At 35.6% G+C, this 20,264-nt stretch overlaps 1 protein-coding gene across 7 annotated transcripts in view; it reads right to left on the bottom strand.

The window, feature by feature from the left end:
- yes1 (YES proto-oncogene 1, Src family tyrosine kinase) overlaps positions 1–20,264 on the bottom strand; it is a 262,958-nt gene that overhangs the window by 218,034 nt on the left and 24,660 nt on the right. For 3 of the 7 annotated variants that reach the window (XM_087239180.1, XM_087239178.1, XM_087239177.1), the window contains exon 3: positions 12,781–12,882. The exons of 2 other annotated variants lie outside the window; for them this stretch is intronic. The gene's annotated coding sequence lies outside the window, so the exon portion shown is untranslated. Of the gene's footprint in view, positions 1–12,780; positions 12,883–15,534; positions 15,644–20,264 lie in introns of those variants that run through there. 2 more of the 7 variants (XM_087239183.1, XM_087239182.1) reach the window with 1 other exon arrangement.

The following is a 20,264-nucleotide window of genomic DNA, read 5'->3' as shown; positions in this document are numbered from 1 at the left end:
GTGCTTCATTGCCAATTATCCCAGCATATAAGCACACCTGGAGCAAGCAAACGCCATCCTTTTAGCTGAAGAGACTTTTAACAGCTAAGGGACAGTCATTATGTCGATGGAATATAGCACTTCCGTTCCCCTCCTCGGGGAACGAAGGGTTACTTCTGTAACCTCAAACGTTCCCCTTTGGGTGTGGAACTCCAGTGCTATAGGTGGATTTGATCTAGAAAATCCACGTATGGGAAAACACCATAATGAATGCACCTTACCAACGCCTCTGATGAGAGGGCAGTCAAGCAAGCGTGACGTACCCAAATCATGGAAGGCGCGGTCCTCCAACGTGCCCTTGGCCCTAACTTATCCCCACTTCAAAGGAAGTTTTACGGAATAGGTATATTTTGTTGGGAGTCGCTAGCGTCTAGATAATTCTAGGAAATACGACAGCTGGAAATGATCAAACCTAAAGCGGGTGTTGTCACCGCGCACGTACTGATAGAGGTGTTGTCACGCGCTTTCTGATCAGCTGTGTTGTCGCGCGCGTACTGTAAAGCTGGGAGGGGAGGGGGGATTGAGTGCGCGTACTCAAGAGCGGTGTTGTCGCGCGCGTACTCAAGAGCGGTGTTGTCGCGTGCCTACAGAAGGGCGGGACGGAGGGTGTGTCGCGTCGCGGGGGCACTTTTGATTATTTTGGAAGGGCATTTTCTATCCAAGACTAAAAAGGGCATGTGCACTGCACAGGTTGACCCCTATTTGTGCACGTGCCAGCAAGTTGGGGAATACGACAAATAACAGTCATGGGGACTGCAGAAACACAGCACACTGTTCAGATTGATGCAGACATTGACTTGTACCGCAAAGAGACCTCTATCTCACTCATGGCTTCTCATGTCCTCTCAAGTGGGGGAAAGACAATGCACAACGTTACCCACTGCTGTCAACCTGGGCCAAGTCATATCTCTGTCCCAGAAACCTCAGTCCCAAATGAGAGGGTTTTTTTCTGTTGCAGGGGACATTGTAAATACACAGAGATACCAGCTTTTACCAGATTATAGTTATATGACAATTTTCCTCAAAATCCATCTCTATCTAAGTGAGTGAGTGAGTGATTAAATGTTGAATGTGATGAGTTTTCAACAATACTAAATTGAAACTTTATTTTTTTACATGGTTTAATAATTTTTTTGTTATTAAAATTGAAGTTCCTGTTTTAAAGCTTACAGAAAGACGGCTAATTTGTATGTCATTGACACTTTTGGCACTTTTTTGTAGTATTTTTTGTAGTTTTGTTTTTCCTGTAAATGATTCAATAAATACTGTACCGTGACATTCATACCGAGGTATTACCGTATCGTGAAATTCTGATACCGTTACATCCTTAGTAAACATTCATTCATTCATTAATTTTCTTGTCAGCCTTGTCCCTTTATTAATTTGGGGTCGCCACAGCGGAATAAACCGACAACTTATCCAACACGTTTTACACAGCAGATGCCCTTCCAGCTTCAACCCATCTCTGGGAAATATCCATAAACACTCATTCACACACACACACACACACACACACACACACACACACAATTTAGCCTACCCAATTCACCTGTACCGCATGTCTTTGGACTGTGGGGTAAACCGGAGCACACTGAGGAAACCTACGCGAACGCAGGGAGAACATGCAAACTCCACACAGAAACACCAACTGAGCCGAGGATCGAACCAGCGACTCAGCAACCTTCTTGCTGTGAGGCAACAGCACTACCTACTGCGCCACTGCTTTGCCAGCAGTAAACATGTCAGGCTAAATAATAAAAATGAATGATAGACTTCTGCTGTCTTCATTAGTTTCAAAAACACAGATTCCTTTACAATTTAAAACAACATCTTTGTATATCTTTTCTGATAGAGATGCTGTTGTCCTGAAAAAACTAAAAAAAAGTACATAAAAAATCTTACACATACCTTAGGAACAGTATTACAGAAAATGTTTGCGGTTTTCAAACTGCGGTATTTTGAAAAGGGTTATCATCCCATGCCTAATGCACATACAGTATGGCAAACAAAACTGAAAACACTTCAGAAATTTCAGTCATCAAACCAGCTTATTACAGGGTTCCATACTATGAGAAAGCACAACACCGGATGGATTTACCAATGCCAAATTTGGTAGATTTGTCTGTTAAAATCTAAATTGTACAATCCAGAAAAAAGTAACAGTCTATTTTTTTTTAAATTTGTAGATCATTATCACCACAGCTTTTGCACCTCACCACTAAATATACTGTAGCATATAGCCAGTGTTAGGCAGTAGCGTCGCAACAAGTAGTGACGCTATTAGCTCAACTACATTTCTCAGTAGCGGGACAATTTTATTTTCATAGTTTCATAATAATTTTTTCATAATTTTATTTCACAATTTTATTTTATTTCATTTTTATTTTCAGTGGGTCAAGTTGCACAGATGAAATATTCTCGTTAAGAATAACAATTTGATCTAGCAAAATAAATATTTACATTTTATGCAGACTTGAACAATATTACTGTTTATATTGTAAATTGCAAATGTTCTGAAGCCATTCGATGACACCAAATGAATATTCAAGTGATTAAATTCAAGTTCACGTCAGCGCTTCCTTCTTCTGCTCCTGTCAATCACTCTTCATAAATTCATAATTCAAATTGCTTGTCGCATCCGGTTGTGATTACATGACAAAACTCTCTCCAAGATTATTTAATCCTATTATTTTAAATTATTGATGGATAAATGAGTTTTGCATTAAATGGCTTTATTTTTACTTGCAACAAAGAATTCATTGCTGTTTCTAAATCATGTTTTAATTTGTGCTGTGACTGTTAGATAGCATTTACAACACTAGAGCAGAAAGCGTTATTATCTGCTCTTCAAACACAACATAGCTGAAATTTAAAAGAAAAGGCTCAATAATACGTTGCACAGATCCACAAAGCATTGACATCTTCACGTTGTGCTGCTTTTTGAAGTGGCAGCAGATACAGAAGAGCTGTGCGCTATCTCAAATGAGGTTTCAAGCACTTCATTCATGCACCGGTTGCCCGGACACGATGAACGCCACTCTGTAAGATTATTAAAATATCTTGTGATGACCTATCTAACATTTGCTGTTGTCTTTTTAGAAAATAATAATTTCTTACATAATTTTACAGTATGTGTTTTTATGTACTAGCCATCATTTGAAAGAATATACCCTAAACATACAATATAAAACCTAGGCCCATATGTTGATATGTTTTGTTGAGCCTTCCCCTTGTTTGTTTGTGATGGTTTGCTCTACTTATTGTTCTGTTTTAAGTTATTATTTTAGGGTATGTCTTTGACGATGATAAAAAGTGAAAGCAACACAGTTTTTTGAGCTGAGTTATAGGTTTATTGTGCATCCAGTAAACATTTGTAAAATTAATAAAAGACAAAGTCCATCATTGACAACATTGTTTTTTTGTAATGTTTATTTATAGACTCATTTCGAGAGGATCACATGCTTATGATTGCTTGCAGCCGGCCCCACATCATTCAATTCATGATTCACCAATCAGACGATTCCTAAGTCTCTATAATAACCGTAAGCTTCGTATGACAGCCATTTTCGTTTTGAAGAATTCCCCCTTCCACTCTTACTCCTCCTCCTTTCCTAGATGGGTGGCATGGTGGCCTAGGGGTTAGCACTGTTGCCTCACAGCAAGAATGTCACTGGTTCTAGTCATTACCAAGCCAGCCAATGTTTCTGTGCGGAGTTAACACGTTCTAGCCATGCTCACGTGGGTTTCCCCCGGGTTCCCTGGTTTACTCCCACCATCCAAAAACATGCAATTTATGTTAAATGATTAATCCAAATCCACACCATAGACATGCTCCTGTAAGTAGTTATCTCTTAAGAGCAATCACTATCTGTTCATTAGTTACTACAGCAGGGGAGTTCTCGAGATCTATCTAAGCTCAAACTCCCCTCTCGCCTTGAAATCCGGAGGGAGCCCCGGGCTTGAGGATCTTATGAGCTCAGGGCTCTCTCCCGGGACAGCTTGCCAAACAAGCTTCATAATCAATCATCAGCTAAGTGTGAACTCTTGAAATAATGTAAAATTGTCTAAATTTGGTGGATTGTGTACTAAAGAAGAGATCATATTAGTGCTGATAACTTAGATTAGCAGAACTATAGAAATTGTGTTATGTGAAAAGAAACTGCACTGGTATCGGACTGGTATCTGTATTGGCTAATGCTCAGAAATTTCGGTAAGGATCTGATCTAATAAAGATAGTATCATTACGTCCCTACATAGGAAATTAAATAGTTAAAGTTATTCTAGGAGAAAAGAACATGAGAAGATATGAGAGGACAAAAGGTCTAGAGTGTTTTGAGTAAAATTAAAAGTCTCTGTCACCAAGTTTTGACCTTGTTTAGTCAGCCTCTAAGCTCTGGAATCATTTCATCAAAATTCAGCCAACCCTTCCCACACAATCACATAAATAGATAACCCAACTATCACTAGATCTGTCAAGCTCAACCACCATTTTCCCCTTCTCCTCAATGAATAACAGCACAGTTTCCTTCCAACACATATATCACGAAACAACCGTGAATTCCCTCAGTCTGAAATGCTCTGTCTCAACATTTTTATTTAACTGGGGAATTTGTCTTAAAACAAATAATTCATTTGGTCTCACAGTCCTTGGCAGGTCTATAATACCTGGAGGAAAATGCTGTATTCTTATAGCGTTCCATTCATCTCAATGGCAGCTGCTCAGTTGCCGCTGGACCCCCCGGAAACAAGTGAATTGAAATTTGCTTTCTTTCCTCATAGGTGGTGGTTTTTTGAGGCATCATGTTTTGTGACAGATTACTTAAGAGCTGCAAGAAAGCAGCATCATGACAACACTGTCAGTGTCCTGAAAATACATTTTTCAGAGACCTAAACAAAAAGTTCATCTACACATCTAGGCCTGTTTAGCATGTTCGATGTGATTCCTGTTAGATACATATTAGATGAAAAACATCATTTAAATGATTGATTTGCCCTAAAAGCGAATAAAAACAAAGAAAATATGTTTTAAAAAAAAAAGTTTAATTTATTTACATTGCAAATAAATTAAAATAGAATAAGATGGGGTTAAGCTGACTTGCAAAGTAACTACTAAAACAAGTCAAATAAATGCACAATATAAATATTTAAGTAAAAAACTTTGAACCCCCCACACACAAAATCTCATTAGTTGCTGAATCTAAAATGACAATTTAAACAAAAATAAATGATCAAATAATATGAATATTTGAATGATCTTTCAATTTTGTTTAAATTTTCGTCTATTTATATGAATATTTATTTAGATAGATATAGCAGGGCTTGACAATAAAGACGTGCGAGACTAGTTTTTGGACAGATTGGGCCAGTGATGCCTTGTCACTAAAGTTTAATTTGGCTGTGACTGTTTGTCAATTACATGCAAATAGTATACTTTAACACATAAAAGTTTGTTTTAGAAGCTGTCTCATTTGCCCAGTTAGCAGTTTGTTGGTATATGTGAATCACACTATCGTGCTCGGATCCACGCCAAATCAATCACCCCAAGATCGTTTGCATAAAGTGGTCTCGACTTAATTGAAACGAACTCTGGAGCTGATCGACTGTGGTAAGAAAGCAAAATGATCCAACAAACAAACCAAGTGATTTCACAGTGTATTATCGTTGTGAAACAGTCATATATATGGGTATATGAAGAGAGAACTAAGAGTAGGGCGGAATGTCATTCCTGCGTTTCATGTAAAATACAAAAGTAAAAGCATGCTGAAACATTACCGAGTGCTGTTTATCCATAAGGAAAATTGACAGAATTACCATCTAATAATTTTTTTTAATTTTAACCATATAATATTTTGTATTAGGCCTATTGTTTTGTTTATTTCTGCACTGACACGTCAAAAAAAAAGATCAGCATTGATCTCCTTTATAATCTGACTGCAGTCTCGGTTTATCTGTTATTTCTCTGTATAATTTAAGCCTATAAAGCATTCTAGCCAAGGTTTATTTAAATAGATTGTTTAATTCAATGGATAGATTTTTGCAAAACTTGACAACTGAAAAGAGGCTATGTATGATAAAGTCTTACCTGTCTGATTTATATTTGGTGACGATGTCTGTGGGTGTCAAAATAAAAGAGCCCATTTTTGCTTATTAATATAAAGCAAGTACAAAAAATCCTTAGCATTGAACCTTATATAGGCTTCTTTTTTGCACAAGTATGAATAAATTTATTATTAATTTTGTCATTTACTTCACATTTAACAATAAATTAAGCTTATTTTAAAACAAATACAGTCATCCACAGACCTAAAAGAAATTTAAAAAGTGGACAAGAGATAGATTTAAAAAGCAGGCACGAATGGGAATGTGTCAAAACGCATCTTAATACCAGGAGTATAAACAGCCAAACAGTAAAGCAAAGTAATGTTTTATGCACATATTTACTGAACCTTCTGCAGATCCAAGAACATTATGATCTGGCCTGAAGAACTGTCATCCTTCACAAAAGCCTCAGCGTTTGCTATTAAAAACCACATTCCTTCAGAGTCTGAGGAGAGGAGCGTCCGACTAAGATGCCGATAGTGCTGAAAATAAATGGAAAAGCACCAGCAGGATGACTCACACTCACTGACTGACCCCTCCTGAGCTCTTCGCTTTGTGGTGTTATATTAGCCCAGCGCTTCCAGTCAGCGCATTCTCTCATCTCCACCGTTCACTTTGTCTGCTGTTTCATTCTGAACTGCCTGCTGTTTCATTTGTGCTCCACCGATGCTTTGTCACAAAACAGACAGTGGTTAAAAATAAAAATTCACTGGGAGGCGGGGGAAGTTGTGAAGTGACATAAAGAGTAGGACTGGTGAAAGATAGGCTTCTCGCTCGCAGGCATCCGAAACTATCTTGCAGAAAATGTTCCGGAAATGATCAGATGTATGGCACGCACAGGGAGTCCCAGCGGTCAAGGGTATATTTTTATAATCTCACATCAATTCTTAAAGGAAGCCATTTCGTATTCAGCTTGATGACTAAGTAATGACGACTATTAGTTACTTTTATTCCTATTAGCATCCCAAATTGAAAGTGAATGGGTATGGTGTTCAAAGGAAGAAGATAGGAGTATCTCACTCCTTTTGAATAAGGATCTCAAGGGAAGAAATTGTTGGATGGAATTAACAAGTTCCAGAAGTGTAACTACATACATTTAACTTCAAAAGGCAAGCACAGCTAGATGTTAAAATTAATCACTTTAAGACACAAGGTCAGACAACAGTATGCAAATTAAGTCCACACACTGAGTCAACATAGAATACTTGACAAATGCATTCACAGCCATGATACAGTTACTGAACTTGAATACCTAACAATATCCTTTCTGTTAAACTTTTTTTCAACAGTAGAATAATAACAAATAATTTTTAATGTTTAGAATTTAACACTTTTTACATGAGACGGTGTCTTTTTAATGGGTAAATGTAAAACAAAAAATCAGTTGAAATTAAAAAAGGAATAAATGCACTATTTCATTTTTAGTTTTACACTATTCAGGAGCCATGTGCCACCCACTGACAGGTAAAAGCTACTGCTCTCTCTCTCTCTCTCTCTCTCTCTCTCTCTCTCTCTCTCTCTCTCTCTCTCTCTCTCTCAGCTGTTGCCTTGAGATGCACTTGCCAGTGTTCGTCTTGTCGTCTTTAGGACTTTTGTGTAGCCTTTCTTGGTCAGAAAACACATCTGACCACTGATGTAAAACAACACTATTTAAAGAAAAAAACTAATTTAGGATTAGATCCTTCCTGTCTAGTGTACTGCTGAACCATAGACTTCCAAGAACTTACAAACTTGCTGATATTTCTATCTACCTTGTTCAAAATCCCCTTCATACAACAGCAAAGCTCTCAGGGCACTACACTAGTAAAAGTAGCCTATTGACTACTAAAGCCTATAAATACTTTACACTGAGATGAGTGTAAAAAGCATTTGAAAATGTAGTTTACCTGATCACAGAAAAGCCTCATTCACACTAGCAGTGACTTTGCAGTTGCCTGTTAGGTAACCTTTAAAATGATATTCACAGTGAACAAGTTTTTTGCCACTGAAAATAAACACTATGGAAGTTAACACCAAATATATAGTTGAAGTCAGAATCATTAGCCCCCTTGTTTATTATTTGCCCTAATTTCAGTTTAACTGAAAGATTTCCAACACATTTCTAAACATAATAGTTTGAATAAATCATTTCTGAAAACTGATTTATTTTATCTTTGCCATACATAATACTAGATATTTTTCAAGACACTTCTATGAAGCTTAAAGTGACATTTAAAGGCTTACCTAGGTAAATTAGGTTAACTAGGCATGTTAGGGTAATTAGGCAAGTTATTGTATAATGATGGTTTGTTCTGTAGACTAACTAAAAAAATATAGCTTTAAAAGGCTAATAATATTGACATTAAAATGGTGTTTAAAAAATTAAAACTGCTTTTATTCTAGCCTAAAAACAAATAATACTTTTTCCAGTAGAAAATTTTTTTTATCTGACATACTGTGAAAATTTCTTTGCTCTGTTAAACCTCAATTGGCAAATATACAAAAAAAAGCAAAGGGAGGCTAATTATTCTGACTTCTTTTGTTTTTCTTATGACAGTAAAAAAAACACTTAAACAGCCATTTACTCCAATCATTAATGATGAAAGTAAGACATTGTTTAAGCGTTAGTGCAGCTCTACTTCAAAGGGTAACAAAAACATTAAATGTAACGTAAGCATCATTAAACTGGATAACCTGACAGTAAAGCAGGTATTATCAATTACATCAGGACACATTTATTGAAAAGTAGTTAGTTTTACTGCCGCTACTGAAGCTACAATTGAGCTATTTCTGCAGCACAGCTGATTGACGGCATATTGCACTTTGGTCACACAAATAGCACCCGCAGCACTGTGACATGTCATGTGGACCCAATGGATAATGGACAAACAACACCAGAATTTGCTCCACCATGAAAAACATATCTCCAATGCCTATTTTCAACTGTAACTAGCCACACTATGACTGAGAAAAAAAAAACAGGTATGCTTGAGGATCGGTCAATTTTATTGTCACAATTGTGACATCATGTCCTGTTTTTGTGTCAAATGTCTTTGCTACATATTCTATTTAAATTGCACCAGATTTTGTTTTAGAAGTTTGTTTAGTTTGCACTAGAGCAGTGGTTCTCAAACTTTTTTCACCAAGTACCACCTTAGAAAAAAATTGTCTCTCCAAGTACCACCTTACGACGCTATTTTTTAACCAGTATTAAAAAATAGCGTCATAGGCCTAATTAAGCAGCTACAGGTGTGCACAGTTTAAAAACGATGCAGATTAATTCCTATTATTAAGAATATGTATTATTATCAGTCACTTTAAACATTTGAAATAGTCTGAACATTAACTGTGCTTGCAGATAATAAAAAAAAAAGTTTTTGTTAAAATGTGCTTTTAAAAGTTCATTAAAAAATGGCGCTGTTCTTAAAAAGTAAAAGAAGACTGCTGTACTTAAATCTAAAGTATTCATTGTAGCCTATTCATCAAAAGCTGGAGATGTTGCTTTTACCTTATAAATATAGGCTATATGTCACATTCCTACACTTTCAGATATATCTTGAAATATATGTTAAATGTACATATGACAGGGTTCATACAGGCACAGCCTAATGAAAATCAATTCCAGCACCTATTTTTTTTTTTTTCAAGACTGACATGTATTGAAGACCTGAAAAGTATTCTCAGCAACCCATAAAACATTGCATAGGAATAGATACAAATAAAAAAACATATATAATAAATAATAATATAATAAATATAATAATAATAATAAATAATATTTATTAATCATATATTAATAATATAATAAACCTGCACTAAATGCTTGTGAAATTTTTTTTTGTACTCAAGTAAAAATACTATTACACTGCTAAAATAACACAAATTTTAGTAAATAATATTAATATTAGGTAAAAGTACAAAGTACTCTTTTAAAAAGTACTAGTTGGTTACTTTTGAAAAAAAAAATTCAGAGTTTCATAATGAAATCACTTTTTTTACGTTCAAACCTGATTGAATGGTTTAATTGCTTAAATCCCAAAGCTACATGTATAGGAAATTGCACAAACAAAGAAAGTATAGTCAATTTTTCCTTTCATGACAATTAATCTTTTTCAATAGCACTGGTAAAACTACCAAATAATCTTTAAGGCCATAGAGACACTTTTTGCCCATTTTTTAAAAACGATATTTACAAGCTTTGAAAGGTTTAATTGAAGTATATGGTAAAAAGATTTAATTTAGCCTTTTATTTACATATTTTACGCTATTTTTCTTTACAATATGGCAAATTTGTTTCTTAAAAAGCTGTACATCACATGTAGATTTTATTTTACATTTAACCTAATCTAAAATAGAAACTTTAAAAAAAATACAAGTACACTGTCAGTAAAAAAAAAATTTAATAAAACAAATGACTTAATTTTACTTAAGGTATTTGAAATGACAACACTACATTTATCAAAGCTGTGCTTTAAAATCTTTATTGTTAATTTTGATAAATAAACAATAAGTAACAACGAATTGCTTTGACCTGTAATGCTTTAAGACAGATCGGAATACAGCTAAATGTATAAATCACACAAATACCTCATCCAGAAACATTTCCAGCATAATTATTTTGTCGTAAAGAAAAAAAATAAAAAATACACCTTTGCTAAAAGTAGTTTCACTTCACAACACAGCCAAATAAGAAGACTATTAGCATTGTCATCGATCATGTATCAATCTATTTCTAAATACTTAATAACTTTGAATACTTTTGACTAAATTTTGTCAAGGAACAAAGATAAATAATGTCTACTTTAATAGTGGAAAGATCGCGATTGTTTTCAATCTGAGCACACGGGCGATCATGAGAGGAGTTGCAGTTCATTTGAAAAAAAAAGCCTATTTAAAAGCTCACATATCTGTTTTAGCGATTTGCGTACATGAATGCGCTCTCGTGTTAAAATAAAGCACTCGCCACATTTGTAGAAATGAGTTATTGCGCAATACCTCCAATCCCGCGCCGCCATTCAGAATGTATTTAGAGGAGTGACAGGTCAGAGGCGAGAGACTGGCTGTCGGAGAGCGAAACGTGTTTGTAGATCATCAAAAAGGCAGGAAATATGTCCGCGGTTTAATTACTCTGCTAGACATCTCTATAGTGAAAACATCCGAGAAGCATTAATCCAACAAAACATTTGTTTTTCAGTTGTTTTTTTCTGTCTCTGCAACACAGAAAGCATTTGTCCCGCCCTTACGTTTCACGCAACTAGACAAGGTCGACTGAGATTGGCCACTTTTCATGTCAGTCAAATCACGCTATAGAATCAATTCTTAAACTTCGGGAAATGATTTATAACAGCTTATGACTCAATGCACTAATATAAACATTCTAAGCACAGCGTTGTGATTGTACGCTTCACAAAACAGCCAATGCTGATCACATCGATGTTATATTACGCATTAAAGGATTAAAAGTGTTAATTGTTTCTTTCATTGTTCAGCGGTTCCTCCGCGTACCACTAGGAGGAAGCCCACAGTTTGAGAACCACTGCACTAGAGTTTATGGCAGCGTTCACACTTATTCAAAAAACTCCACTAACAAAGAATTCATATCAATCAAACCAAATCTTTCAAGTCAATACATCCTAAAATAGACCATTTTAAGGGATGTAAACAATGGCAATGATCCTAATGTACTTCCTGTTTTACAATTTTAATTACCATAGCTTCCGAGAATCCAAAAATGTCCACATATTGATAATTAATGTCATGATAGCTGTTTTAATGTCAAGTTATAATTGAATTACCTCTTGTTACAGTTTGGAAATAGTTTAACAACAAGCAGGAAATGTTTATGGGCCAATGACATCACCACACTAAAATGGTTTATAGGCTGAACTAAACCACCACTAAATCAGATTCAACTAAAAATCTTGGAACTCAGAAATTAAATCAAACAGCAAATCCTTATAAATACATTCCCATAACTATGCGCTAAAGTTTTTATTAACAGTGACATTTGCTCACAGGTATCATACTGTGGCCTCATACATCTAGCTCAAACATATTGCCCAGATTTGACAGGTGATAGACAGGTGAGGTGGCACAACCACTTGTCATGCCATATTAAAAACCACTACATTGTGTTCAGCCCTTCCTTTGTGTTTCCTCTTTTTGAGTGTCCATTACAGGTGAGCAAGTATACGTGTGAAAATCTGGTGGGAAGTGTGACCCCACCTGCTTCCTGTTCTGGATCTCAGAGGCCATCCAGCCATGCTGTGACACTAAAGTCACACCACTTATCCCCCCTATGCCACTTTGGCACTGGTGGGCCAGTCCTGCAGTGTTAATGCTTCATCACAGTCTGCTAGTTGTGATTAAGCAACTGTACAGTTTTCCTCTCTCTGCACTGCTACTAAGGTACATTAACAAGGAGCACGTGGTCAATTTGAGGTATTTTTCTCACTGAATGATCAAAGAAAAGATGTGTTTTAACTAAATGAAACACAGCAGGAGGCGAATAATAAAGGAACAGGAAGGAAACAACAAGCAAGACTTAACTTAGAATAATGAATAGAAATCTGTGTCTGCATCTTCTAATAATGATGGTAAAACTGTTGTTTTAACAACACTGTCCAAGTTTTAACTTTTGTGATTATTGATATATTTTCCTACCGAAATATTTCTGGATGGCACTTCCGGAGCTCTGAGAGATCTTGTAAATAGGATCTCATTTAGAGGGCAAGGTGGGCGACCGCAGCGTGGCTGTCACTGGCACTGCAACAAAAACAACCAACAAAGAAAAACTGTGAATAGTTTAGGTACACAGCTACAGGAGTCCAAGCTATTAGAATGTTGAAATGAAAGATTTTAAGTGCTCTGATGTCCAGCTGTCCTACTAATAAGGGCACATTTTGCCCTAAGTTCAAGCCTCTGTGGAGGTGGGTGCAAGAAAAGCCCATTTACCATGGACTATTATGCCAGCTGCAGACTGGCCTCACATTACACAACTTTCTGGCTTTGATGTCACAGAGTTTCTATTAAAGATTTAGTCGTTTCCCCTCTAGCACTACCCACAGGATCCTAAAGTTGAACCATCTCCTTAAGGTTCACTCTGAATAACAAATCTGCCTGGCAGGGATTCATGTTTTATGTTGTGCTTTAAAAATGCAAAAATGAGATGGCATATTGCAGTATGAGAAAAGTCCTTTCCTTTTCCATCACCGGTGTCGCTTTGAAGTTTGATAAATATTTAATGCTTTCACAATTGAACTTGCTTTTGCAAGGTTCGTAACAGAAACCTGTTAATTGACAATTTTTCCAACATGAATAGTTTGCTGATGCCTTTTAGTATCAAGTCAAATACTTCTCTAAAATACTTACTCTATTAACTCTTTTACCGACAGCATTTTTTGTTTTTAATGTTGCCAACAACCGACTGCGTTTTTGAGGAATTTCAGCCAATTTGTTTCTTAAAATATACGAGCATATTATACATCTAAGTGATAATGAAGGAATTAAATCAACAGAAGGTTGTGTAATTTCCTTTTTACCGCCAATCATACTTTCACTTTTCTGACCATCTTTTATTTTGTGTCCTATACAGTACATCATTCAGGACATGCATTAGGGCTTCCCCTGCCATAAAATACTTAAGGAAATTTGTGATTTCAGTCTCCATCTGCATGTTATGGCAGTCTCTATCTGGGTCACAGAACCAAACTGTTGAAGATTTGTGACATCAGCTGCAAGACTTCAAATTGAGTTGAAACGATTCCATTTGGCATGAAGACTGATATTCATTAGAGCTAATAGTTTTAAACTACATTCAGGTAGATAAGCTGATGTTTTTATAAAGAATGTGCTGGTTGTTCTGCAATCAAACAGTCATCTTAAGTCTACATAACTCTCCAACAGTTTGTAGTCAGTTGTCCTGTCTAGTGCAAGTATCAATGCTTGACCAATGAACAACGCCACCAACATGACTTTGATTTCATTATTAATTTGTTTTTAGTTTTTTTTTATTATTATTAAATATTATTATTATAACGGAATTGTACATAACAGTAAAAAATTAGCAAAGTCAGTTTATTAGCTGGAGCCAGCCAATGGAATGTATGTCATCACACAGGACAACTCGAGCTGTTTAGTTGGTCGCGATAGAGGCAGAGCAATCCAAAAGTAATTTTTTGTTTTAATAATTACCTACCTTATATGTTCAATACTGTTAGTGAAAGACTGTGTTAGGTGGTTTGTTAACTTTGTATAAGTAATGTTTATATGTCAATGCAAAGTTATATATCCTCCCCTCCTCTAGTTAGTTAAATCGATAAATGTTGGAATTATTCATTACTAAACAAGTTTTATGAGAGTGTTTCGATTGTTGTACTTCATGAACATTTGGTAGAGGAATATCTCTGACAGGCCCAATTGGTACACATCTAATTTGTGTCCAAACAAACAACAATCTTTAATACAGTGCACATACACACACACATGCCTGAATAGAGAAAACACTGAAAAGCATAGAATTAAACCCTACTACACATGGTAAGGTCTAGGAATAACTCACTAGGAAGTCCTCAGCATCTATTCCTAGCAAGGAAATATGGATGTAGAAAAAGAGTCCAGATGTCATGGAAACAAATCCACATGAACCGATCAAATGGCAGAGACACAAGGCAGCATGAAGCTGCAGAACGCCATTGAGACAATTCCACATGAGCTACCTGATACCATGGAAACAAATCCACACAAAGCTACCAAATGCCATGCACCAAAATCCACATAAAGTCAAGGGGAAACAGAGACAGATCTCGTGAAACAGTTCAAAATGCCAAAAATACTACAAGTTAATATACAAGTTCCTGCTGTATTAGGAAAATATTTAGCATTAGATTTGAATCTATATATAAAATCTGCAAATTTTTAATAACATTATAAATTATAAATAAACAATAAGCTAATGGGCAAGCAATGTATAACTTCAAGTCAAGCAGATTGGCTTAACTAAAGTCAGTTATGGGTGCTACAGTACAATATTGAAGATTAACGTGTTACAGTATGTACTGTAGAAAGTCTACTTAATCAATATTGTTAATAAAGCGCTAAATTTAATAAATTGACGAATAAAGTTATTTATTTATTTTGTACAGAAGATTATGCTTGTAGTTTCATAAAATTATGATTGAACCACTAAAGACACAGAAACAATAAACAAAATAATGATTGAATTTACGTAGCATTATATATGATTACAGTATATTGTAGTTATTTTAGCCACAATAACCATGTAGTGAAACTCTGAGAGTCACAAACCTAAGCACGATGTCTGTTTCTAAACACATTCTAGTTACGCATATTCAGGGGATTTCAAAGAGGTAAAGTGCTATACCGATCGCAAAGGAAATATAAAAGAGTTCTCTCTACCTCTCAATCCATGACAGGATAAACATATCGCTGAATCTGGTCACCACCACTGGAGCTACTTTCCCTTATTAACAAGAGAACAGCAGGTGCCATTGACCCAACACCCACTGGGGCTTTCAGTGTTGCTTATATTTTTAGTTGTACATTGGCCAAAGAGCACAAGGAGATGTTATTTGCATATGTCAAGCAAGAATATAATTGAATCGTGGCCCCCTATGACCCCAGCTATGATCACAGTCTCCTCAAGATTAAATTCATTAATGAGGGCTCCTGTGTCACATTCTTTGAGTGGAAAAACAATCTTTATTAACCCAGAAATACCACTGGGAATGCTTTTTTTTGCACAAGCTAAATATTTTTAAGTAATTTTGAATACATTTATGATTCTCAAATATCCAGACTAATATCTACCCAGAGGAAGGATTAAAAAGTATACTTGGATAGATGCAGTATATGAACTTTATTGATTTTCCAAGAATCCATTTTAAGACATCTCTGGTCCAGTATCTGTAATAGGACCTATTTTAGCAAATTGGTAAGGCCGGTGCTATCCATCCAAACCCAATGGTGCAAAAGTCTTGACTGTTAGATGCACAGTGTCCAGATAATTTATGTTCTCCAGATACTGGTCTGGGCACTTAAAATGGCAGCTAGAAAAAAACCCTGGACCTTTCACCATGACCTGATTCTACTGAGAGGTGACCTCTCATTATTTTCTATGCTAAGCCATCTCCTGTTGATCATGCACAGCTTTGCCATATGTCAGTAAAAATGTGCCTAGCCACGAGTTAATTGAGAGCACAATAATCGGTGTGGCAAACAAACACACACTGGGTGTCTTCACTGCAGCAGATTTTAAATGGAGAAGCCTCAGAAGGAGGTTTGTGATAAACAAAGTGAGAAGTTTACTAACTAGAATTAGAAATGTATTTATAAATGTGGTAGACTTGCTACATATATTGTAAGAGGGAAAGAGGGAAAACACTCTCAGCCATGGTTTATTCACATAATGTAAAAGGGAATGTAAATCCTACTTATCAGAACCCAGAAAATTCTAATGAATGAAACTAACAAATAAAGGGGTGGTCCAGAGTGTGTTTTTATAGGGTTGGTTGTGTTCATGAGATGCAAAGCAATGTGTGCTCATGCTCCTGCCCTCAAGAGGCTCTGATTTGTCAGCTAACATAATGTGCAGTGATTCGCAGATCGGCTCCACGTCACCAGAAAAAGCGTCACACCCCTACAAGCAGGCTCTTTGCCTCTGCTCTGTAGATAGTAAGTGTAGCCATATCAGTTTGAGCTGAATCAGACAGAAAATGACACAAAGGATCTCATGCCTGCTCTCTAAAATAAAACTTGACAAGTATCTTTCATGTACATACAGAGTAAACATGTGAAAGTAGTATGAAATTTTCACATACCTTTGCGATATCTTTTGCAAACAGAATTTCCTGTTGTTTACATCCTTGTTTACGTTCTTGCTACAACATACTATTAACCCTATGCATGTAATTGATTAATTTTAACAATTGAAAATACTTTCAGTTTGTGGCTCAGAGTCCACAGTTTTTTCTATTACGGTTGGAGCTGCTCCTTTCTTTAAAGAGTTTTTAGCTGAATCCACCACTGAACTGGGAGAGATTCAGGAAGCTCTCATTTGTCAAATGCTAGACCTATATATTTTTTTAGTTCTCTGGAACATCATTCAAATTAAATTGTAAACAATTTTCTCTTTGTGTTTTGTCCTTTGGAAGGCCAAATACAGAAACAGAATGAGCTCTGTGGAAATAGCAGCATTTGGATGGCATTTTAGATTTCTCTGCTATAACATTACAGTAACTCTGGCCACACCCTGCGCTGCACGGGTTGTCTGTGTAGGGGGTATGCGCGTATCCTGAAGAGTTTATGATTTCATTAACCTGTATGTGTTTTTTTCTACCTGAACTTTGTTAGCTGAAAGCTTTGCTTAAATAACTCTGTAAAAACCAATGTCTCCCTTTGCATTGAGCGTTTTACATTAAGAGATTATGTTCACACAGCTACATTACACATATACATACACATATATTACATATACATTAAAAGATGATATCGTAGTGGACCACCACTTTAAAAGAGTTAAATACTTTAATGAATGAAACAATATAGACAAAATTGTACATAACTTTGAAAATTGTACAGTCTAGTTTTAATCTGCCAACAAAACAATGAATGCTTGGGATTTTAAAATGAATACCCTTTTACACTAATTCTACTTTTTTAACTTTCAATGGTTCTAACACTAGTATTGTTTTGTATGTAAATGTGTTAATTTATCATAAATAAAACTAATGAACAGCTTTTGATTTGTTCATTCAAAATTAGCCAAATTCCTTAACATTCTGCTTTAAACAGCTAATGAAGCTTCGACTGGATTGAGAAAACTGAGGGCCTTAATTAATTGTTGCATTTACAAGCAACACAGTTCCTGAACAATTTTTTGCTTTGAATAAAATATTTCAGCAAATGATTGATTGAGTCATTCATAAAGAGTGTTCATTTTCTGAGTGAATCAATAAATGAATGTTTTGTGTCCGAATTAATCAGTATTTTTTAAATTGGCTGAAAGATTGATTTACTCAAAGACAGACTGGTGTGTCAGTGTTATGTACAAAGTCTGAAAAAATCCCACCAATCATAAAATGCACAAAACACAAATAATTAGAGTGAAACTAACAGTGAAACAGGCAATGTCATTCAAACAATCAAAAGACTGAAACTAGTTGTAGCATAATTGGTAATAAAAATGATAATAATGAAACTTATCACATTAATCTTGCCACTTGGTTTTAGCAGGCAGAAAAGATTGATAACCTCTGGTTCAAGGAAAAGAAAGTCTGTAGTATTTATGTACATCTAGCAACAGGGAATAGTTAATAGTAAATGTGAAGTTGATGACTTGCTACTCTTATTATTTATGGCAGGGTTCATTTTGCTTATTGGATTGAAGAACTGTCACAGAGAGTTAATCCAATATTGAAATGTCAGCTGCTTGATATAATCTATGTACTGCTATGTTTCCGTGCAGAATTATGCATTTATGAGAAAAATGTTTTCCAACACGTCCAGACTTGATTGGTTGAGATGTCTTTACACCTTATGTTCATCAAACCGTGCCAGTTTATTTATGTCACATTCACCAAGTGTGAACTCCCCCTCTGATCTGAACAGACAAACACACTCCTGCTCTCTCGAGTAATAATGCAGTCAGTGAGTCGGTGTCTAGATCACAGATAAGCAATAACCCCTGTGCATTTTACCCTGCTTGATGAAGACAGTGGTTTGGATGTGGCTGTGAATACAAAGCAAGAATACCATTGGGGTAAAACTCAATGATACAGCTCATTCTTTAGCATGGGTAGCTATTAAGATGCAAGAACATGAAAACCTTTCAGCAACAACTGTGCTGTTAGTCAGCAATGTACTTTACTTGTATAATGGAAAAACAGAACATTCTTTGGCAAAAAAAGTAGCATGGAGCATAAATTTAATCTTTTTTGAACTGACGCCCTGCATGTACAGGACGTCAACTGTCAGATGTCAGATGGACAAAGTTGTGGGACGTTGCATTTTGTTTGGAAATGAAAATCAATTTGACGTAAAAACCCAACGTCAGGCCGACATCAATGTTCAACGTCGGACAGACATTGCAGTTTGGTCACTTTCCAACACAACCTAAAAACAACAAAATATCAACGTCTAATAATGTTTCAACTTAATATTGTGTAGCCAATACCGATTTGACATTTATCAACTTTAAGACGTTGGCTAGACATTGGATTTTGGTCACTTTCCAATATAACTTAAAATCAACAAAATAACATTGTTCTTAGACATTGGTGACCTAAATCTAACCTAATAATAACGTCTTGTGATGTTGTGTGTCTGCTGGAAGGTAAAAAGTGAGCATGATATACAGTGATCAGCAAAATGAGTACACCCCATTTGAAAAATGAATCATTTTTATCCATTTGTCAGTGAATATAGCCATTAATTTTAATACCTTTAAAGTAAACAGTTTTATTAAACAGTTATATTCATTAAAAAAAGAGTTTGGTCACCGAACAGTTTTAGGAAAAGATAGATAATGCATTTAAATTCAGAGTTACTGCAAAAAATAAATGAATAAATAATATTGGTGTACTAATTTTTGGAATGTTTTTTACTTGATTAGTTTATTATTTAGAGTTTGTAGTAATATGAGGAAAACTAAGTAATGACAACATTTTCATAGTGGGATGTACTGATCCTGTAAATAACTCTTTTGAAACCAGTTAACGTCATTCAATAACCAGCAATCCCAAAGTGATATCAATTGCACAAGGAAGTTATTTTGAGTCCTTAAAAGACTTGTTGTTGTCTTTTAAGGACTCAAAATAACTTCCTAGTGCAATTGTGATCATATTTATCATAGGCCAATAAATCATTCACTATTACTGGCTCTAAGAAAGAAGAGAGGGATCAATTTTGATTTAATGTACATTTTACAGTTTTGTAAAGTCAACAATGTAAGTTAAGGTTTTAGACAGCTTCACCAAGTCAAATTTAACAATTTTTAAGACGGTTAGGAATGAATTTTCACACTTAATCCTGGCTAAACCCAAAGGTTTTTTAGGATTTTGAATGATGTTGTTTGTCCTGTTAAAAACAGCAAGAAGGTCGCTGGTTCGAGCCTCGGCTGGGTCAGTTGG

Source organism: Danio rerio, chromosome 2 (assembly GCF_052040795.2).
Source record: "Danio rerio strain M-AB ecotype USA chromosome 2, GRCz13ab, whole genome shotgun sequence".
Taxonomy (NCBI): domain Eukaryota; kingdom Metazoa; phylum Chordata; class Actinopteri; order Cypriniformes; family Danionidae; genus Danio; species Danio rerio.
This window is presented reverse-complemented; position numbering and strand designations above follow the sequence as displayed.